The sequence below is a fragment of the Gymnodraco acuticeps genome, unplaced genomic scaffold, assembly GCF_902827175.1.
Source record: "Gymnodraco acuticeps unplaced genomic scaffold, fGymAcu1.1, whole genome shotgun sequence".
NCBI classification, from domain to species: Eukaryota; Metazoa; Chordata; class Actinopteri; order Perciformes; family Bathydraconidae; genus Gymnodraco; species Gymnodraco acuticeps.
Window position 1 is genome coordinate 1527377 of NW_022990335.1, and position 23795 is coordinate 1551171.

The 23795-nt window shown below is 40.8% G+C and overlaps 1 protein-coding gene across 1 annotated transcript in view; it reads right to left on the minus strand.

The window, feature by feature from the left end:
* The window catches only part of tspan9a (tetraspanin 9a), a 232399-nt gene that overhangs the window by 187037 nt on the left and 21567 nt on the right, over nucleotides 1-23795 (minus strand). Inside the window, exon 2 of the mRNA XM_034223340.1 lies at nucleotides 14334-14390. The gene's annotated coding sequence lies outside the window, so the exon portion shown is untranslated. The remainder of the gene's footprint in view (nucleotides 1-14333; nucleotides 14391-23795) is intronic.

The following is a 23795-nucleotide window of genomic DNA, read 5'->3' on the forward strand; positions in this document are numbered from 1 at the left end:
AAAGTGAATACAAAGAAAAATGTAAACGGTATTTAATAAGTAAATACCATATTTGGACAAAAGTTATAATTTATTAACAAATAAAACGTGCAAATAACATAATTTCTTCAAAGTCACCAGACTTAAGTCAGACAGATTTTACCTCAATGAAAATCTTAAAACTTAATTCCATCTTGCGAGAAAAGTAAAATGTATTTTTTATTTGTTCCACTGTTACAACAATCGCAAATTGGTTTGAGAAACTGAATATAAGAGACCTTAAAAAAAAAAGTAAGCTCGATCCATTTTCCCAAAAAACACTTCATGCAGTCTATCGCATATTTCTATGGGCTTTTCCCCTTGTTGAATTTGTTTTATATTGGCAGAAGAGGAGTATATGTGTGAGTCTCATTCCTGTCACTTGATGAAGGGTAGTGATGGATGAGGCGCCTCGCCGTCTCCCTGGCACCTGGCCATTGTTTGTCCTTTAGATGTCCTGGTGACCAAAATGTCCCCCTGCTCCACAGGGGCTCTAAAGGGGGACATTGACACACTCTGCAGTGCAGTCTGTGACTTGTGGGTGGCTATTCTTTCTCCAGATGTGCATGTTTGTGTACATTTGCCAAGTCAATTTTATTTATATAGTCTATATCCCGGCTCACAAATTTGCCTCTAGGGGCTTTACAACCTAAAAAGCACACGACACGCTCTGCACAGACATTTGTCCGTGTGTGTGTGTGAGGCTGTTTTCATCATTGAAAAACCTTCAGTCTGAAACCAGGTGTCACCTTCATCATTCTGTCTTGTATCCTGCACCTTCTCTTGTTGATAGTAAAAGAATGGCTCCAGCAAAAATACCTGTTGGAGCTATTAAAAAAAAGGAAATAAATGAATGCACAGATGACTTATGGAGACCAGAAATCTTCTCAGAGGTAAAGACTTTGCCCAGGACAACCTATTAGAGGATCTCCTGAATGGCTATTCAGTGCAGAACCCACGGCATTAATCACAGTGTTTCAAATTTGTCTATTACAATGCCACACAATAGTCGCCCCAGATGGTAGGAAATTGTATTGAATATACACATAATACAGAAGATGTATGAAGGGGGAACGCTCTATGTTTGTTGTGCATGAGTTGCGGCCTTCTGTGCGTGACAGAGATAAAAGAAGTGGCGGGCACATCATGACAGAAGGTACACACTGAATAAAGGCTGACTGGAAGTGTCAGGATCAGGCCCATCCCTCATCACTCACAGCCCACAGCCCACTTTCAACGCTGCCTTTTGCAAAATGCCAGGTCTCTTCCTTCACACCTGAGGGCTGAGTTTTAATGCATATTAATTCACTGGCACCACAGGCAGAGATTGAGAGCCAAACTGTTTCAAATAAGAGGGGGGGTTGCATGAAAAGCCAGTGTAAAACAGGCTTACACCTTAGCAGTAAAAGCACATTTAATGCTGGCTGTGTTACTTTTAGTGACAGCATCTTTTGATGGAGATTTATCGTTTCTATGGAGCCCTGTGATTTTTTAAAGCTAATGGAAGTTACAAACAAAATGTAATTTGTTTGGTTAAGAATAATGCTTTCTAATAATCTTCAGCTTTACTTTTGAGGAATTTTTTACTACTCTTTCTCGTACATATTTGTTTGCTTGTCAATGAAACTTCATATATTTCTCAGCTTGAAAACAATGACCGGTTTGATTGGTTCCTGTCGTTGTTCATTAGATTTCAATACATGTGGACTAATCACATGTTGGCTTTATAAACGTAACTTTCTTTGATAAAGCATTTCACTTCCAAAAGATGTTCCCCAAAGGATGTTCCCCAAAGCTTGTAAGCTGATCATTAAGTCCTGCAGTCATTTCAACCATCGCTGACCACCCAGTCAGTGACCAGTTGGGTTTAATGGACTGGCAATGAACAGCGTTGGAGACGTCTAAAAAAAGAGCCTCCCACACCTGTGGATTACAGGCCAGAATCGACCATAGTCTGAATGAGTCAGTCTAGACAATGAGTTATGAAAGGCATTGGCCTGTCTTATTCCTCATTAAGTGATGGCAGAAAGAAAAGCAGAAGCAGGGCAGCTGATAATGAGCCATAATTCACAGCTTCTTCTTCAACAGAAGACAACCCCACCCCCGCGCCATACTGTAGGATCACTAAGATCTACATGGAAGCAACTGGTGGCCCTGCTGCCTGTGTGGTACAAGCCATTTGCTGAGATACAATAGTTGATAATAGGAAAATGTTCACTACTATGTTAAAGGTGGGGTAGGTAAGTTTGAGAAACCGGCTCGAGATACACTTTTTGTTATATTCCATGGAATGCTCTTAACATCCCGATAGCAATGAATATCTTCAGTGCTTTGACAACAAATCCATAAAGAAATGTCATCTGTGGAAGCCGTAGTACTGTAAAAAGCACGACCCATCATTTGGCGCGTTCGTGTGTGTTGGAGGAGGGGCTCAGTGAGGAAGTGGCAGATTTCTTCCGGCTGTGTATTTTCAAATTCTAGCACACTCGAGCTGGTTTCTCCAAAATCACCTACCCCACCTTTAACTAAAATGCTTTTTGAAAGGCTCGTTTCCATCGATTTTCTTGTACAACACATGCTGAAATGATATAGGCACGGCACGCAGCCCCCTCAGTAAGTAAAAACACATCAAATACATGAGGAACATACTAAGAGCTGGGTTTGTTAATCCAATCCCTGTGCATACAATATTTAACATGTAAAAGTACAGATTAATGTCGATAATCATCATAATTTACTTTGTAGTTTTTATCTCCACCATTATTTCTTTAGACTAAATCATTCTCGCTTAATCCCAAACAGAATTTGCCAATATGCATATGATCATGAGATTGCCATCAGCCAAGCTCAGCTATTGTTCAGGGCTTTCAGAAAGATTCCAAATGAAGATTCAGGCCAAGGAGGCAAACAATAAATAAAACAGGCCGGAAACGCAGCATTGACTCGCGCAAGATGCGCGTTGTGTTGCGTTCAAACCTCAGGTCATCATAAAGTCTGTATCCTCAGCTCGTGGGTAACACTGAATTATTCTTTATTGCCTGAGTACTATCCGTGTTGAACGCCTAAATGATTTGTGCCATAGTTTCCGACAAACTGCACAGATGGGCAGTCTTTGTTATGCAGGACAAATGTGGACAGCAGCCCACATCGGAGATAATACGGATATACCAGAAACCCACAATTATAAACAACAGTCTGCCGATGGTTATTGAAAAACAATACCATGTGGATGATCGTCCGCATGGGAACAGACTTATTGGAGTGTGAACTCCAATAAGTCTGTTCCCATTTAAAGTAATTTGCTCAGAGGACTTGATAAAATCACAGTCAGGTGTTTAATGGGTTAATTAATCTTTTCTTTATGGATTAAATAGCCAGAAATGATAAATGTTGGATTGTTTAAATGCCGGCTTGATGTTATGAGAACAATCAAAGAGGGACATGTTATTGCCTCCCATGCTATTTGTTCCTCTGCAAAGTAATTAGAGCTTAATCGCAAAGATAAATTATCACGAAGAAAAATGCAAACAGGTGAGGAGCAAAAGTCTTGTTTTGTTTACTGCCTCTGTGAGGTACATGTTTTGACTCCCTTACAAAGATGCCTGAAATATGTTTTTTAACTTTCCTTTTAATCTGACATGTTAGGTTTACAGGCGTATCTTAAGGAGGCCCTATTACGCTTATGTTCAGGTTCATAATTGTATTTTGTGCCTCTACTGTGACATGCTTTAATGCTTTAATGTTCAAGATGGTCTTTACTTTTGCAGCACCTCTTTTCACCCTCTGTCTGAAGCCAGAGCCCAGTCTGCTCCGATTGGTTAGCTGGCCGGCTCTGTTGCACTAAGATTTTGCGCCCCTTAGCCTATCAATCAATCGATCAAAGTTTATTTCTATAGCCCAATATCACACTTTTTACATTTGTCTCAGTGGACTTTACAGTTTGTGCAGAATATGAATATGACACCCTCTGTCCTTGGACCCTCACATCGGACAAGGAAAAACTTCCAAAGAAACCCCACAGTTAATGGGGGAAAATGGAAGAAACCTCGGGGGGAGCCACGGAGGAGGGATCCCTCTCCCAGGACGGACTACAGATGTTTCATGTAAATTAAAAAGATAAAACATTTACCACATAGGGAGTCCAAAATGATTGAAAATGCATGTGTCTATAAATAAGAAGAAGATCAATCCAGGCCTATCACATAGAATGTGGTGTAGCGCTAGCCAATAGAAGCGTGCGCGTTACGTGGTGACGTCATAATGTTACGGAACTAAATAAAGAAGTCCAAGCGATTGTTTGATGCAGGAGGAGTGTGTGGGAGAGAAACTTAGGAGTTGTATCTTTTGCAGAACATTATGCAGAACATTTTTGTCATATTCGTTTCCTTTTTTTCATGGGTATAAAAAAAAAGGCTTTATCAATGAGGCAGTGTGGTGGCTTGTTTCATTGAAAACGGCCTCAGAGAACTGTAAATCCATTGGATGGTTCTGTAAAGAAGAGATGTAATCATTTCAAAGTGCAGATCGAAATATTTGCATAGACTTGAACACAAAGTCCAAAGTCAACGGCTTCTTTTGATCTTCAACTGATATTGCTTGAGGGGCTATTATTGAAGAGACAGGATGAGGGGGGGGGTGCACAGATACAGATAGTACAGAGGGATAAATGTGTGATGCATTTAAGCACAAAACCACTGACATTGAGAGACGACGCCACATCCCGCTGTGCGTTTGGCAGCTAGGCATAGCTTTATTGTAGCTTAGCTGGCTAAATGACTAACATCAGTGAAACATCTGTGTACCAATCATGAAAAATGTATTATATCTATCATGGAGCATCAGTTTATGGCATGCCTTATTGCTTTTGAAATCCAATAGCCGCACAAGCCAACAGATGCTCCCCAAACAGAGCCTGGAAACAAAGTGTGGCTGACTCATCTCCCCCACTGCCCCCACTGACATCACATTGCAACACGATACCTCTCACCATTTGGCCATTAAGCCAGCTAAGGTATGGAAAGGAGGCGATTCGTATTGTGATTGCAGCACTGTCCTCCAGAAATCTTCCAGAAGGGTATAGAGAGGAGCAGAAAGGGGTAGCCAGAGGAGGCCCCAGAGAAGCGAACATCCCCCCCTGCCTGCCTGGAGCTAAATGTATTCCCCCCCTCCCAAAGCATCCCAGCCCATTGGGATTCTATTACTCTCTTGCGTCCCGGCATACAGAGAGTCATGTGAAAGCCGGCCACAGGCCTCCGCGGCTGGCAGGGCCCTTCCTGCCCCCAGCATTCAGGCCAGTTAATGCTATTTCATCTCTACCCAGCTGCCTGATCGCTCTCTCGCACTGTCTGTATCTCTTATCTTCCTCCCTCATTATCACCTTCTATGGCTCGACTCACCTCCCTCCCTCCCTCCCTCCCCTCTCAGCCTCGTTCCCCTCTAATTACGGCTCCTCTCATCCAGAAAGCAGGGGTCAGCGGTGGACCAGGCTCGCGGCTGAGAGACTGATGGCGGGTAACGGAGAGGGGAGAATGAACCCGGGCCAAATGGGGATCAATAAGGAGACAGGGTTGAAGGATGCCTCCTGTTATGGGCAGGAGGCTGGGGGGGGGGGAAGAAATGCTGGCACATCAGGTCAGATCACATGTTTGATATCCCGCTACGTCTCCTCGATCGGTGGAGTGCTGTCAGCAGCGTGACACGATGCAGGAATATATACTTTGGTGATGGTTCACGGCCTGAGAATAAAGTGCCCTGCCCCGTGATTCTCCTGACTAACCAAGTGGTAGACTGACGTCTCCGGGTCGATCCAGCACACAGATCAGTTCTTACTTGGCCATGTATGAGAGTGTGAGTCGTTGAGCCTGAAATAGACTGACATGCGTCAATGAGGGCATTGGAGTCATTAGCTATTCCCTTTGAACAGCGAGCTCACTCTGACTGAGCAATACACAGGGGTTAGCACGGATTTCGGAAGCCAGCTTGTGCAAATAGCATGAACAGGTTGAACCTAGCCCAGGTTGGAATGCAAAAGAAGGAATTGATTAAAAAATGAGGAGGAGGTTTTATTTGGAAGGAGAAAAACAGCCGAAGCTTTGCACCATGCATTCATTCTGCAGACATGACCATAAAGCATGCTGCTGCTCCCCTCCTTCCCATCCACATGAAATCTTCACTCCTCTAATGCAAACACCTCAGGGGCACACTGACCTCTGGTGGAGTCCAAAGGAACACAGGCGCCATGACAGAGAGATCATTTGTTCTTGAGGTAATTTTATCAGAAAATTGATTTTAAGTCAGTGACACTGGTCTAGTACCTCTCGGGTGATACGGATAAATGGCCGCTGGGAACAGCTTGATTCGACACTGTCTGTACTGAGGTCTCAACCTCCTTGCTTTCCAATTATCCACTAGTGAAAAATCCCCTCTTTCTCTCTCCTACTCCCTTACTTCTCCATCCCTCCGAGCGTCTCCCTTTATTCTCTCCCTCTTCATCTCTCTCCTTCTCTCTAAAAAAGATAGCTTTGGAAAATGTCGATTTGAACACTATTGATTTTGTGGGTTACACCTACCGCAGAACCCTGACAGGACTTAAAACCACTCTATTCAGCGCGATCAAAGCGTGACCTTTCCTCGTCGTTTAATGAAGTTAGATGTTGGAGTGCTTAACTGGATATTTTCAAACAACAACTTCAGAGCCTCGAGGGTTAGATAACACCCCAAATCTAATTTCTGCAGAGACACTGTTCGTGACATTAGAGTTTTGTTTATTTTCTCAGACTTCAAGCCGTTTCACCTTCTGTAACCTCTTGCAGTACTGCTCATATAATCAGATGTCTCGAATGTGCATACAATAATCATGTGGAATATTAGTATTGTTAATTCATTTTTCTATGTTAAAATTCACTAGAGGGCGCACACTGCAAGGAAACAAGTTAGTCAGTGCTGTTGTCTCATTATCATGATATGCTAATATGGAATATTTAAATGATACATTCTCATTAAATCAACAATACAACTGATTAATTCTCAGCTAATAGGGAGTGAACAACAGAATACAGAGTGCACAGTCTTTCTGGTTGTCATGGTTCTCCGTTTGAAGGGCTGTCTCCTCGACTTAGTTTGCAGACCCATTACTATCAAAGCTGCCACAAAATGAGGGTAAAATTATGTTCGAATGGCAGAGCTGATCTGAGGCAGGGCATAGTGATTCTTCAGATGATTCAAAGCAGTAACGTCTTATATAAGAGCCGGCATGACTATGCATTTTCTTGACGGAAGGGACTCGCTTCTTCAGCATACATATCATTTAAGAGGCCTGTTTTTTTTTTTTTTTTTTTTTTTTTTTTTTTTTTATAAATGGTACTTTTCCTATATGTCTGGCGCAGCAACAAAGGACTTTGATTATGTGTAAACCTATAGGGCCGCACATTACATTTTCAGTATCAACCAATCAGCAGATTGTTTTCTACATTAATAGATTTCATATTTGATCTATAACATTTCAGAAAAAGTCCATCCAAGTTTGTCCAAGGTGAAATCATAACATGTCTTCTATGTCAGTCCAACACCCAAAACTGTTCAGTGTTTAATGTTAAAATACAGAGAAATTCAGCAAATATCCATATCTGAGAGGCTGTAAACTACATTTCATGAACAAATAACCATTGATTATGAATAGTGTGGTAATTATTCTATTGATCTATTAACTGATTTGTTGCAACTCTACTCTTCTATGTCCGCTTATTAAAAATGAGACAACCATCAGGTATGTAGTGGATTTAACATAAATCAATGTATTCTAGAGTTGAGACACACACAGTGCTAGACAGAGGAGACATTAGGTCATGGTCCGCAGGAACTCAGAGTGGTGGCAGTGACAGGAGGCTCTGTGACAGCCTGCATGAATATGAATCCCATCTCCTAAAACCACAGTGAGACAGAAAGACAGAGCGGGAGAGAAATGCTCGGAGGCTTTGTTAAGAACTCTCACCACTCGCCACCTAAACGTCACTCCTCTGTGACTCTGGGGGCTTTATATGCCATCCAGGTCCTTTCAGGAAACCGGGCCTAAATGTTAAACAGCCATAGCTGGCACACAAACAGTGAGAGAACGTTTGAATGGCGTTCCACTTTTAGCTCGGGCTAATTCAACAGGGAATGAAAGAAGCCAAGTCATGATAATGTGAAACAGATGGTAATTCAGAATATATTCGAAAAACTCTTGGAAAAGTAGTTTAGAGAATGTATTGTGGAACTAATTGACCATGATTCACTTATATATGAGTTTTTGTACTTTAATGCACCCCATTTACCATTTTTAGATTATTTATTGTATTGCTCCTGCTGTAGGTCTTCAATCTCTACCCGTAAATGTGTTTTTTTAAAGCGCTATAACTACAAACATTCACTCCAAATGGAGTCAAAGCAGCAGAGGGCACTTCAAGGGTAAAGCCTTTCTGCTGCAGATGAAGAGGAAGATAATCTGTCGTTTGATAAAACCAAATTCAGCCGGAGCAGTTGGAGATTAATACCTGCTCATCTGTGTCCACTCTCAGAGCTCCTTCGAGGGGCTGGAAGATGTTATATGAGAATTGCATATATTATGTATGTATGTATGTATGTATGTATGTATGTATGTATGTACAGTTGCAAGAAAAAAGTATGTGAACCCTTTGGATTCTCCACACATAGCGTTGTGTGTTCCTTCCAAACAACTCAACTTTGGTTTCATCTGTCCACAGAATATGTTGCCAGTAGTGCTGTGGAACATCCAGGTGCTCTTTTGTAAACTTCAAACGTGCAGCAATGTTTTTTCTGGACAGCAGTGGCTTCCTCCGTGGTGTCCTCCCATGAACTCCATTCTTGTTCAGTGTTTTACGTATCGTAGATTCGTCAACAGAGATGTTAGCATGTGCCAGAGATTTCTTTAAGTCTCTAGCTAACACTCTAGGATTCTTCTTCACCTCATTGAGCATTCTGCGCTGTGCTCTTGCAGTCATCTTTACAGGACGGCCACTCCTAGGGAGAGTAGCAACAGTGCTGAACTTTCTCCATTTATAGACCATTTGTCTTACCGTGGACTGATGAACATCAAGGCTTTTAGAGATACTTTTGTAACCCTTTCCAGCTTTATGCAAGTCAACAATTCTTAATCGTAGGTCTTCTGAGAGCTCTTTTGTGCGAGGCATGGTTCACATCTGGCAATGCTTCTTAAGAATAGCAAATTCAAAACTGGTGTGTATTTTTTATAGAGCAGGTTAGCTTTAACCAACACCTCCAATCCCGTCTCATTGATTGGACTCCAGGTTGGCTGACTCCTGACTCCAATTATCTCTTGAAGAAGTCTTTAGCCTAGGGGTTCACATACTTGTTCCACCCTGCACTGTGAATGTTTACATGGTGTGTTCAATAAAAACATGAAAACATATAATTGTTTGTGTGGTATTAGTTTAAGCAGACTGTGTTTGTCTATTGTTGTGACTTAGATAAAGATCAGAACACATTTTATGACCAACTTATGCAGAAATCCAGGTAATTCCAAAGGGTTCACATACTTTTTCTTGCAACTGTATGTATGTTGAGCTGTTGTTGCTGCTGGAGAGTAACTGTGAATATTTCAAAGGAAACAAAGAATGTGTGGAGAGGGGTTTTACAAGGAGGAAAATTATATCTTCAACCTTTTAAATCTATCTTGTTTTGTCCCAGTTTGATCTCTTTATGTCCTAAAAACTACCCAAGTCGAATAAAATAAGTTGCTTTGATATGTAAACATACATTTGGTAGAAATATATTGCACAAGTTAGCTATTTAAAGCAGGACACAAACTACATTTTTATTTTTGAAGTCTGCCAAGAAATATATTATTTTGCAAGAAATACATGAATATTCCACATTTTTCAAAAGCAAAAAATAATAAAGATGCAACTTTCCATCCAAGGTCTGCCACACAGATTCATGTTTGTATTCAACAGACCTTAAACAACTACCGTTGACAAGCAATTCAGAAATCACAGTGCAATGTTTGACATTGAACAATAACACATCTAAAGATACACTGCTATCTACAAGGACTTTCAAAGATCAAACTTTGCACAAACAGCCTTTGTGAAATAGAGATGAGGATAAGAAAGAAATAGCTTTTATAAAAAGGCAAGCTAACATTCAGCCGTCTCCCTTAAAATGTGATTAAAGGCCAGTGTCTTTGAACCAGTTTGACCCTGCCAAAAAGAGGCTGTTGTGACGTGGGTCTGCTAACACAGCCGTCAAACAGAGAGGCTGTGGAGCCGTGCTGCGGAGTGCACCGAAGCACAGCCTTGATGTTTTTACAGAAAGAACATAACTGGGGCTGTGAAATACAACGGCCTTTTCCCCTTTCCTTCAACCTCCGCTACTTCTTCATCCTCCCCTCCTCCCACTCCTCCCTCCTCTCTCAGGGTTTACTGTGTACCGGGTGCTGTTGTCTGAAGCCGCCTCGACAGTTTTCATTTCAGCTGAGCCTGTTATTCTTCATACTGAAAGCTCAAAAAACATCCTCACAAATCTCACAGACTTTAAGATCTAGAATCAGCTCATGTCGCAGTAAAAGGAAAAGGAAATAAATGGAAACCAGTAAATGTGTCACAGGAAGATCTGTCTTTCTAAGCGCTAGTTTATCAAATGTATCAATAATGTTTTGAACTGGACCGTAGAGGTCAGGGAAGCCTTATGATTTAGGATTATCTTATTTAACCAGTAAAAACAACTCAAAATCAGAGGGCCAAAAATGCTTAATCTAGCTAAAATATGTACCAACCAAGATTTTCAAAGTGCTTGCAAAAGTGTTTTGGAACTTTGGAAAGTCAATGTATGACTTCTGGCAGAACACAACACTGACATTATGTACAAAGGGAAACATTGTTATTCAAGGCAACACAATAAAACTGATCTTTACAGAGTGAAATATAGATTTCCTGGAAAGATATGGGATAATATGAGGATTAAACTCAACTAAAAATATATGGTCTAATGGTTTTTTAGACATTTAAAAGCATTACAAGTCATACTTTTAGGAATGGTTGATGAAAACAGTAGGTGATTCCAATCAATAAGTCCACCACTAGCTTTGGCTTAAACAGATCCATCCTATTATTGATCCTCATCTAGCCAATATCAGCAGTTCTCAATGCTTGAACAACATACTGCAGGCAGAAGAGAAGCATGAAGACACTTTCACATAAAGAAATGCACTAGCTAACTGGCAGTATAAGCACCTTGACTAACACATATACATTCAAGATGTATAATTCAGATTCCAGCACCCATAAATCGTTTTTAAAAAGCATTGCTTGGCAGAATGAGTTAAAAAGGATTACTCTTATTCGATCAATAGAGAAGGTTAGGCAATTTAAGCGGCAGGGTGAAGGAATTCAGCCTGAATGTAAAGACTATTAACTCGTGTCCTTATTTGACCCCTCTACAGGATGAAATGGTGAGCAGAATTTCAAAGGTAGAGTGAATAAGCGGGACAAAAAAAAACGTTTCCTGAAGCTGAGCATCAACCCTGCCACACAAGGATTCATGGAGACAACGTGTGCTATTAATTTCCTTTTTCCCTCCAGAAAAAGGTCTGTACAGACCAGCCTGTCTCCATGGACGACCTCCTTTATTACTCAGAGCAAACTGAGGGTCCAGATGTTACTGAATTTCAATTGAAAAAGAGAAACAGTCTACATGTGCAGCTGTCTATGAAGCCCTTACTCTCTCGCGTTGTGTACGGTTGATGAGAGCCATCTTTATGCCTTTTTTTCTTTACAAACAGCTTAAAACTCTTAACACAGCTGCAAATATTTAGTTTTAAAATACATCTGGACATTAGCAGATGTGAGGCTTCTGTCTGCAGAACCCTCAGTGCCTGCCAGAGGGCGCTGCTACACTGCACAGTCCACTAATATCACTGACAGAATAAAGCCAGGGCCGCTGAGGCTGACTATGATGAAAATGTTTGACCTGAGCTCAGAGAATTCAAGACAGTTTTTAGAGCAAAAGACCCTTGGAGGTTTCACTGCTGCTTACGTGCTGACGGGGTACTTCATCCTGAACAGCGTGACCCAGAATGAAAAGCAGCAGGCTAGGCTAGTCGTGCCTGTTCTACATGGATAGTCATGATCCAGAGTGCTGCCTTATTCATGTTAGCACACCTCACTCAGCCTCAGGACCGCAGCATGACAGAGGTTAGCAGCAAATGGAATTCCCCTTCTTTAGATTTCATAATTTAGTGGTGAATATGCTCCGGGTTACAAGAAAGATAGGGTCACCTGTTCATTATAATGCTATGCTATACACCAGGCTTGCACTTAAAAAGGGATATATTGGATATTTTAAGTGGGTTTCTATGATGTACTTATGGGTTACAGTGGATGGCACGCCACGCTTTAGAGAAACAGACAGGAGTAGGAGCACAGAAGCTAAGCAGTCGACTACCAAGGCAAGGCCCACCTAAAATAAATCTATATTATTTCAAGTTTACACTATAGATTATCGTCACTATTTTACATGGGAAAAGGCCTATTCAAAGGGGCAACTGAAGCAGTTAAAGCCAACTATGCTCTCTTCGAAGCCACCAGAGTCCATTGAAAGAAAGGGTTATTTTACCTCAAAGAACACTGGGATCGCTGATGTACTGTTACTCCACTGGTATTTTATATTTGTGCTATTTTAGTGTTTGTAAGTGTTAGGATTCACTAAAGTCACACAAACTCATAAACAAACCAATCGAGGCAGCAGTAGACCAGAAACTTCTGTGTGATAGGAGGCTAAATGACTCTTTTTGTCAAAAGGAGTCTGGTGGCTTTGAAAAGAGCAACAGCTTTAGTGTGGGAAAGTACTTCCTCCCGGCTAAGTAAAGTTGAACATATTGTGAACATGCTCCTGTGTGTTTAGATTAACGATTATAAGGTTTATTCTCTTGATTTAATGGTGTTTCTAATATTGATGCACAATGTTCAGAGCCAAGCAGTTTATTACAGTGTAAATAGTATTTTCCTTTAGTACACACATTATAAATGGCCTCGTTGATACTATTTATGGAGTCAAATAATTGTAAGATACATATCTCCCAGCTCCGGAAGTTAAGACACGAGCCAGTCAGTGGCCCTGTTGATCTTTAACAGTTTTTTAACGAGAGGCTGTTTTAGCTTAAGTTCGAGGCCAGATCAATGTGAGGATAACACAGAAAATGACTGCTGCTGGGCTAAATCCAAACATTTTCTCCCCTGCAGCTTCCAGTCTATATTGCTGATGTGTGCTTTCAAAAATACTCAAGCATGTGTCTCTGCAACCCCGATATAGCTTAAAGCTGAACTGCATTGCACAAAGACCAATTGCCGGTCAGCTAAATATGTCATGACTGCACTGCATGACCAAATAGTCAGATACTAGCAGTCCAACAGTAGTCCATTCGTTATTACTTAAAAGTGTTATAATTTAGACTAGAGATAGCAGAAAGTAAACTATATGCAATGATTTATTTGCAAGATAAACTTTAGATCAGCCATTTCTGTGTTACATTGTAAACAGCATAATGATGTGAGGTTCGTAGGAACAATACATTTTCATTTAAATAATATGTTGTGTTTGAAAACAAAACATTTTGACATAACTTTAACAAACATATGACAATAAACTGGCTCTTTAAGCTGCAGAATACTTGAAATAAGGAGGCAAATAATTGTCGACACTTGAGTGAATGTAAATCAATTCTGTCTTTCCCATGTGTGCATCCCTTATGGTAATAAAATAATGTATGCCCCAAACCAATTACTGACACAGGCAAACGCTGGAGGTCAGGAAGGTTACATCTTTAAGATGTATGGCGTATGGCGTGGGGCGTGTGTGTGTGTGTGTGTGTGTGTGTGTGTGTGTGTGTGTGTGTGTGTGTGTGTGTGTGTGTGTGTGTGTGTGAGGGGCTATTTCCTGCAGTCACCCACCCAAGGGTTTGGAGGTAGCTGTAACAGGAAGCATACCCAAAGCAGAGCAGCAAGTCAGCCCTGAACAATTTGAAATGTAGTCACAGGAGCGTGTTTCCTGGAACGTGTATTGTCTACAACACCCTGGAGCAAACTGGGAAATACAAACTATAAAGTACCAAGCCTCGGTGACTTGGCTCATTCCATCTCATTCTTTAATACATCTTCATTTCCTGACTTCAACCTGAAGACAATCTATTGCAAACAAACAGTCACTTAGCAGTGATTGCAGTTCAATGTGAACAGACAAGAACTGGCCCATCCCAAGGCTGGGACAAGCAAAGCAGGGTGGAACATGGCGTCATTTCTTACCGGTTTAGATGTGGTCAGAAACAGAGGCAGTGGGCTCTCGGGCTCGCCTGTGACAGCCTGTCAAACATAGGAAGAAAAACAGATGAAAGCAACGGCTAATTGCAAAACATTCACAGAACTATAATGGCATACCAATCTGAAAAAGTGGGCTGTTGAAAGAAAGATGGTTGGAGAATGACAGAGTTTGTGACAGTGAGCGAATGCCAAAGTGGAAGAAGGGATGCTTTTAACCACCATCAACCGTTATTAAAGAAGTGGGCGTAGCAAACGAGACAAAGCCAATTGGATGAGGACAATCGTTTTAGAGTCTTGTGGTTAGAATTTTGGTTATTTTGTTTTTTGAGAGAATCGAGCAGATTTAGACATGAGGCAGGGCCATTACTACTTCACACAAATAATGGAAATAGCACTAAAATGTCAGGAAAATTATAGACCATGCCACAGCACCTGACAAGCATGCCAATGAAGCTATTTCTAACACATATGAAAATAACTGCCACAGCATCAAATAGTCTGACTGCCTGATAATTATAGTCACAGGCAACTTCTTTAAGATGAGTAAATCACAGTGCGTTTCCTACATTAGGTGACCCATAACGGGCATAGCAGTATGCTGTGTTCCTGAATGAGTATATGTGGAAAATGCAGGTTGACAGGTTGCAGACGAGACCAGAATCTATCCAATGAGCTCACAGTAAACCACAGACCACGGCCACTGTGTGATGTGACAGGCTCTGCACCAGACAGCCACACAGTCTGCTTTCTTGTGGAACTTTCTTCCACACGATCTAAGCTAGTCCAAACATTGAAGCAGTGGCCTTTGATGGTGAAGAGCGTGTCTACAACCTGACGGCTTTCCACTTGCAGTACTCATTGAATTGCTGGTCAGGCAGGCCACAACAAAGTCAGGGTGGGATAGACACTTAACATGTTGCCGTCTAGCTCTGCTATATGACAGATGACTAGAAAGAATAATGGAAGGTAAAAATATAGATTAAAGGGAAGAAGAAGGATGCTTATTATGAAAGAGGTAAGCTAAATATACATGTAAGAGCAAAGGCAGGTGAAAGAATGTAAGAAGGAGCACATTTAGCTGGGGTAACTTAGTGGATTGGTGTAGCATGGGCGAAGTAAAAAAAATAACCTGGAGAAAATCCAAATCAAAGAGCATATGGATGGATTATGTTTCACTTTTGTTAATATTGAGAGGTGTGGATTTGTGCTACCCTCATGTAGTGTCAGAATAATTGGAAACATTTACATGAATTCACATCAAACACTTTCACTAATATTCTAACACATCTTCTTTATTATGTGCATGTTATTTTGACATCACAAAAAAGCTTACCAACACCCAAACAAGGAAGAACAACTCCCAATTTAGGAAATGGGAATATCCAAGGAGCACTTGAATGCAGCATTTACTTTCTCGGGGGCCTTCTCTCTTCGAGTATCATTCTAATTTAGTCGGATTTCCATTCACTTTTGCCAAAAACAAAGTCAACAAATCATTAGTTGTAATGTTGTGGCTCCCAAACGCTTATCTTGTGGCGTACAAGCCAGGAACTGACATTTCCCTTCTACATTTTCACTCTTTCATGTGCGTTAAAAAAAATTAAGGTTTTCTTTTCCTCAAAGAACAATGAGGAAATTACATCCGATTGCTTTTTTGTTTTTGGAGACAGTACTTACTGTAGCAGACCGCTGAGAACAACATCTCATCTACAATCTGTGAGCTGATTCATTAGGGGCCGCGGGGAAACATTGATCTGAATTATAAAAACTTGACTTATCAGCACACAGCACCATGCTATTATTCTCTCTTCTAAAAGTCATCCTTGTTGAATATTACATTTTGAGAATTGAGGTGTCAAAGGGAAACAGTTCTGAAGTCAAACACTTCAGATATAGACAAGCAGAAAAGATGAAAACCTGCCCTGAGGCCGAGAACCGTAAAATGTTCCTTTGATGTCATTCACATTGAAATGTCTGATGTGTTAAGAACGTCCCTGACAGTTTGTCTGCAGCACATTTCAACTCAAGGTTAATTGTAAATCATGCTAAAGCTTGCTCGAGTTATACATCAGAAGAGCTCTAGACACCTGGATATCAATGCCTGACTTTTAGTTGCATCTTTACTATTAATGTTGAAAGTGTCGAGAATCATTTGACTTTAGCGTTTGACATGCGGGGATGCTTTAAAAGTTGAAAGTAAAATAGGAGTAACAGCACTCTGGATGTGTTAGTTCTCAGTAGAAAAGGGTACAGTAGGCAGGTTTTGGGGATATCCCCTTGATCTTTCAGCCCCTCATGATGAGGGCAGGAGCGTGAGAAGCTCCTTCAGTATATTCTTAGCACTGCCTCTCTTTATTCCATTCTCTAGATCCCAAGGGCCTGCCTCGTTTTTAGGCTTCTTACCGAACACACCAACAAAGAGATGTAAGAACATCAAATATTATCACAACTTCTCCAACGGGAGAATTTGCTGCTTTTTATTCGTCTCACTTGATAGAAAATGTAATATTCTTGGGTTTGGAGTTTTCGTTGGAAAAGATAGCATGGTTGATGACATTAACATTTAAAGCAATGTCTAACATTTTATATATTGAAAACATTTAAAATATGCAGGCATTACATTATGTATTGATCACTGATAATGATAAAATAGCTACAGTTAAACTATGGATATGTAGCGGTATTCGTTTTTAACCATGATTTCGGTTTCCTTTATCAATTGTAAAATCTGGTCATGGTGTAATGCTGTCTTGTGGTCTCACTGATCAGTAAAGGAGACATGTGCCAGGATTTATTTCCCCAAGTTAGCATCTGCTCGTATTGTTTCTCCCCATGTACTCTGCCCACCTGTGTGTCTGAGGTTGTTAAGACACACATTTTACCCTGAGAAAGTGCTGCAGTGCGGCCAGACTGAGACAGACAGCTCTTTAGCCTGGGGTAGTAGTCCACGTTCCAAACAGGAAGACTGAATCAGGCGAGATAAAACTCTATTTATATTCTCCCAGGCAGGCATCCTGATCAGATCATCACATAAAGCCACAGAGCTACTATATGAGGGGAAGTGACGTAATGCATCACAGCCTTAAATGTAACACTTGAAATGGTTAAAGAATGACCACACTACCAAATGTGTCTATTGAGTGCATTTTTTTCAATAATATAAATCAAAGAGTGTGCTTGCCTCCGTATAAGATGGAGAGCTATAAAGGGAAAAACAGATTATTGATTTACAATCAAGCAGCAGTTAGGGCTTTTTTTCCAAGTAGCCACTAGGCATTCCATTTTAATGACAGACAAAGAGGAGAGGCTTGGACAAACACACACACACATATTTGAATGATCAGCGTGAATGTGGTGGTGATCAATCACGGAAAGTATTTGTCAGCTTTAAGTCTTACAAGACCGTTATACAACCTACATCAATTACTGGGAACTTTCTCTATAAATAATTGATCATGATGCTGTGAGTGCAACCACAGAAATATGATTGCTAACTTTAGCGACTGCACTTGCATCAAGGAACATATTGCCTTTAGGATCACATGCAGCTTTACTAACATGCTCAGCTTTTCTATAACAGACGTCGGTATGTGGGGGAGGGAGAACAATCACACGATGGGGTTACAGCAGGTCAGGTTGTTGAACAGGAAATACCTAATAGATGCCCAAAGCTACCCATGACCTCTGGAAGAAACAACAGACCTGTCAGTCTCAGAGGGGTTTGATATGCAATGCCCTGGTTGGTCCAGCTGAACTTCTCTCTGTGGAAACACTATGTCATTATGGGGTGTCACTCAAAAGGATATTGGTCTGCTGTGACACGCTAATGTGCCTGTGGAAGCATTCAGGAGCTTGTTTGTACAACAAGGGAGCAAATAACTAGGACTTTTTTCACACGGCTGTTACTGATCAACACAACTCCTGAGCTTACTGGCTGTAGCATACAATCATTGCTTTAGAGACACATTTGGGCATGACTGACAATATCCATCCATCTTCTCCCGCTTATCCGTGGTCGGGTCGCGGGGGTAGCAGTTCCAGCAGAGAGCCCCAAACTTTCTTTTCGCTGGCGACATCAACCAGCTCTGACTGGGGGATCCCAAGGCGCTCCCAGGCCAGCGAAGAGATATAATCCCTCCACCTGGTCCTAGGTCTACCCCTTGGTCTCTTCCCAGCTGGACGTGCCTGGAACACCTCCCTAGGGAGGCGCCCAGGTGGCATCCTAACTAGGTGCCCGAACCACCTCAACTGGCTCCTTTCGACGCGAAGGAGGAGCGGCTCAACTCCGAGTCCCTCCCTGATGACCGAACTTCTCACCTTATCCCTAAGGGAGACACCAGCCACCCTGCGGAGAACACCCATCTCGGCCGCTTGTATCCGCGACTGACAATATGTGTTGTAATAATTTACTGTTCATAATTGTTTTGTAGTTCTGACCTATAACTACACTGAACAAAAATATAAACGCAACACTTTTGTTTTTGCTCCCATTTTTTATGAGATGAACTCAAAGATCTAAAACCTTTTCTATATACACAAAATAACCATTTCTCTCAAATATTGTTCACAAATCTGAACAAATCTGTGATAGTGAGCACTTCTCCTTTGCCGAGATAATCCATCCCACCTCACAGGTGTGGCATATCAAGATGCTGATTAGACAGCATGATTATTGCACAGGTGTGCCTTAGGCTGGCCACAATAAAAGGCCACTCTGAAACGTGCAGTTTTGCTTTATTGGGGGGGTCCGAAAACCAGTCAATATCTGGTGTGAGGGTTAGGGTTAGGGTTAGGGTAATGTTGTGAATCGAGTGGCCTGTGTTCGTCGTCCATAACATACGCCTGCCCATACCATAACCCCACCACCACCATGGGCCACTCAATTCACAACATTACCCTAACCCAATATGTTTTGTTCAGTGTAGATTGCACATGTTGACAAATTATAGTAAGAGATGGTGATTTACAAATAACCAGAAAACAAGAAATCTTCAAAACGATAAAACAACTGGGATCGCACCAGTCGTGACGCCCTATAGAGCCAGGGACTTAAAATGTGTGTGTGTGTGTGTGTGTGTGTGTGTGTGTGTGTGTGTGTATCTCACTACTTCCCAAACAGGACCAAACCCATTTTGGAACTCATATTTATTTTTGATCTTAACAACACATCGGTTTCATTTTTGCGAGACTATAGGTATTTTGTAAATACATGAAAACCAGTTCTGTCGGAATTCAGGGAAATACCACTTTAAATGTGTGTGTTGTTGAATATTTTTATGTCTGACCATGTTGGTAAAAATCTTTGTTAATGATGTGCTTTGTATTAGCTGCTGCCTTACTCTTATGAACAACATATTGATGACTCAGTGACCTCATGACTCAAATACTTGGAAATGTAGCCCACATTTGTCGCACTCAATGATTAAAGATTCTTGTGGCTAATGATGACTGATGCCAAAGATACAATTTAAGGGGCATATCTAGTAGCAAAGCAAAACTTGTAATGGAAAAGTTCTCATTGCAAATGTTCAAAATCTACTTAAATACCATACTTAGTAATGGAAAACCTCATAACCATGTGAAATAATCATAATCTATTCAGTGTTGCCAATTAGACTAAGTGGGATGGAAAGAAGATTTTCACAAAACCTCCTAAATGCTATTGATAAGTATAATGGTCAGCTGTTAAATGCTAAATCTCAACAATATCATAAAATCAAAGCTCCTATCAAACATATTCAAATTATACTGTACATTTGGATTAGTCTGCATTTTATTTTTCATTATGAAATCAGAAAGCTTTGGAATTTCATATTCAACCAGTTTAGGATGGTTTTGGGTTAATTTCCACTTTCTCGGGTGATTCCCAGTATTTATTTGTTGTTGTAACTACCAGGTTTGAAACAGAAATGCTCTAATGAGCTCTAATGAGAAGAACATGTTTGGTAACTGAATAGAACAAAAACAACACAATGTTATTTTTGAAAAAGCAGTTAACAAGCAACTGCAGTTACTGACTGATATACATAAACTGAAGGAAGTTCATCACATAATTGCTTTAAAAAAAATCCCAATACAGTATGTCTCGTTTTTATTTCCGAAGATTGATCCATCCTTTGATTTAGGATTCTCATGGACATGCTTGCCCTCTAAACTGATTTTAAAGGCTTCATAGTGTCTTTCCATAGAAAGACGGACACATCACATAACTATGAATGCACTGAGCATATGAAGCAGCGTGGGCATTAAATAGGAACATGTATGCACACAGCGATGAGAACTGCTATTGGCTATGCAGGATATTAACAGAAACCAAACAGTCAACAGAGTCAGGAGCAGCCAAGTCTTTAGTTAAGATCTCCCTTAAGGGATTACCACGGTGCATTGATGACGCTCTAGGGATGGGGAAGTTGTTGAATAGGCTCACACTTAAAAGACTATGTCTAAGTATTATGCGTCAACCACATGCTTTAGTGAGGCTGACACTGGGGCTGTGACGGTAAAAGCAGACCGACTCTACCACAAACCCAATCCTCAGAATAAACCTCAGTCGGCACTGGAAACAGGGTTTGACAGGGGAACTATTGTGCACAACCTGGATGTGATTCAGCACAACGCTGCATAATGTATGACACCAGTAATGTCCTTCAGTTTATAGGAGTTATCAACATTTAGTTAGAAATAGAGGTTAGAAAAAAACATCATACATTTGCTAATATGAATAATAAATGAATTGGTCATGAGAAATATTGCTACGATCAAACCACACAAAATGCTTTGCCAGAGCTGGATTTGCTCGCTGGCACCAGGAATAAACAGTTGTTCGTATGAACTTGGGAATGATCAATGTGTGCTCGGAATATGATTAGTATGGAAAGCGTGAGTCATTGAGAGAAATATCAAAGAGGAGATTATAATGTGTGACAGTTGAGCTGTTAAAAAAACAAATGACTGCACACTCCTGTAATTGTTATCGCATCTCAGCCTTCATGGTCAGAATGGAAATCAAAGATCTGTGATTTACAATTAGACATGCCACCGAGCCAATTTCATGCTTAAGGGCAGACCCCAAAAACAGAGAGCAGGAGTCAGTCGGATTCTTCAGAGTGCTATATTATTTCATTTATACTGATACATCTTAATGGTATACTCAAAGATATAATATGTTTTAATCTCGCAATACAATGTCTAAAAGCTACAGTAGGTTACATTTGTTTTTTTCAGAACTAGAGAAATCAACATTTTAATCAAAGTATTGATACACTTTTAATCCAGTTTCAAGGATCCAGTTGATATATATTTCAACTGGATGAAGGATTTGAGTCATTGGACATCTGGATCTTAAGTTATGGGATGAACTCAAGTTATCAGAGAGACAAGCTGAGCAAACATGGCAGCTTTGCTTGCAGCCCCTCCATGAGGTCTTTTCAAAAGAGCAACTTCAAAGCAACACTGATTTTTAACGTGAAATTGCTTTTTGAAATTGCTTTCACCAATTTTATTTACAAGGATTTTTTGGTTTTCGGAGAGAAGGCGACTAAACTAAAGAACAATTAAAAAAAGATCACAACTGGGATTAGCTGACTGCAATATTGGACCACAATTATTGTGATCCCACGCTAGTTTGCAACACCACCAAACTTTGCTATTATTTTTTTGATCGAACTATAGCAAATATATAATATTGTACCCAAGTATTTTAAAAAGGTACTCACTTTTCCTCTATTTGCTTCATTCACTTACAAGACCTCATCCAAACTGGCTTGTTTTGGTCTAAACTCTGACCAAAAGCCCTCCCACAGCTAAGTCCTCCGGTCAGTGAGTCTAGTCAGTGTGGTCATTCAGAAACATCAACCCTGCCACAGTTTAGAAATAATACTCGTAATAGGTCTGTGGAAAAGCTCCGTCCAGAACTTTCACACAGTCGAGGCAGAAACCCCTTGTGTGACCTGCTACTACTTTATCTTCCCTCCCTCCAAAAATAATAATGTGGAGCTTAAAGTCCCACCTACAAGGCAAGGGTCTCGATGTAAATTCAAACTGTTTGTTTGTGTCCCATTTGTAGCCCCAATCGTGAACCTGAAACCTGCTTTCTGAGTGAGTGGAACGGGTACATTTGATTTGCATGTTAAATGGAATCTCTCAAAGTACGTGAATGCATGTGTCAAGCAGGCTCAACACCGGGGCAGAGAGGTTCCCTGTTGGCGCCTGCAGTGGTGTTTTAGAGAAGGCAAAGAGAGAAGGAGGGAAAAGGTTCATGGGTCAAGCAGACTGTGCCTTTTCAACAAATGCCAAGCAGTTAGTTGGTGGGCCAGGACTGGAAGAACAAGAAACCTCCTGTGTGCTTCACATATCACACCAGCGCCCTATGCTGTATAACTCTGGCCTCTTATCATGTAAAGGAATGTATAATGTATCCATACAGAATGTGTTCAACCGACATATTAAAATTGCCTTGACATAAGACAACGCTTAGAGCTTAATGGAACTGATTAAGGAAGCTGTCCTAAGAAGCATGTTGTGGCCGACAGTTGCAAAGTGCAGCTTTCAACAATAGCTTATTTTTTTTCTTCAAGTTAAAGTGTTTAGTGAGCCAACCGTTTCGAAACATCCTGGGTAACTGAGTACAGCCTGAAGATGTTTTAAATACCCTTAGCAAGAAGGAAAAAAAGGCTCAGGCAGATCTTAAAAGGTTTAATTTCCTTTCCCCTAAACCAGGGGTCGGCAACCCGCGGCCCTTTAAGCCCTCTGCTCTGGCTCCCTTGAGCTTAGACAAAAATAAGAAGGAAATAAAATAAAAGTATTTGTAGGACTATTTATATTTTGTTGCATGGTTGAAAATGTTTCGTATCTTGTATTTTGAGGTGATACTGTGACACATAAATAAAAAACAAAACGGTTTTAATTAGGTCAACTAAAATATGCGTCACATCCTGCTACGGTCCCGTGCGAGCGCCTTTTCTTGGAGGCGATGAGCGAACTATGGATAAATCAAAGAAAAGTACCGGAGGAACACAGTATTTAATTCTGTGTGGACAGAGTTATCTGCTTTCACAGCAAACAATGCTGGTTTACCGGTATGTTTGATATGTAGAGAGAAGTTGTCAACGGTGGTGCAGCCTTTACGTATCGAGGAACAACACGGGAGAGGAAGACAGCTGACGATCTTCAGTCATAATTCAATGGGGTATGTAATTTATTTCAGAAAACACTTTTTGTTATATTCCATGGAATGCTCTTAACGTCCCGATAGCAATGAATATATTAAATGCTTTGACAATAAATACATACAAAAATTAATCTCTGGAAGCCGTAGCATTGTAAAAAGCACGACCAATCATCTGAGCCGGCCCGGCTAAAATAACTGGATGGCCTACCTGCCTGTCAGCCTTCCATCTGTGCACACATTTATCTCGTGCCCTCATTGGTCATGTGAGCGTTCGTGTG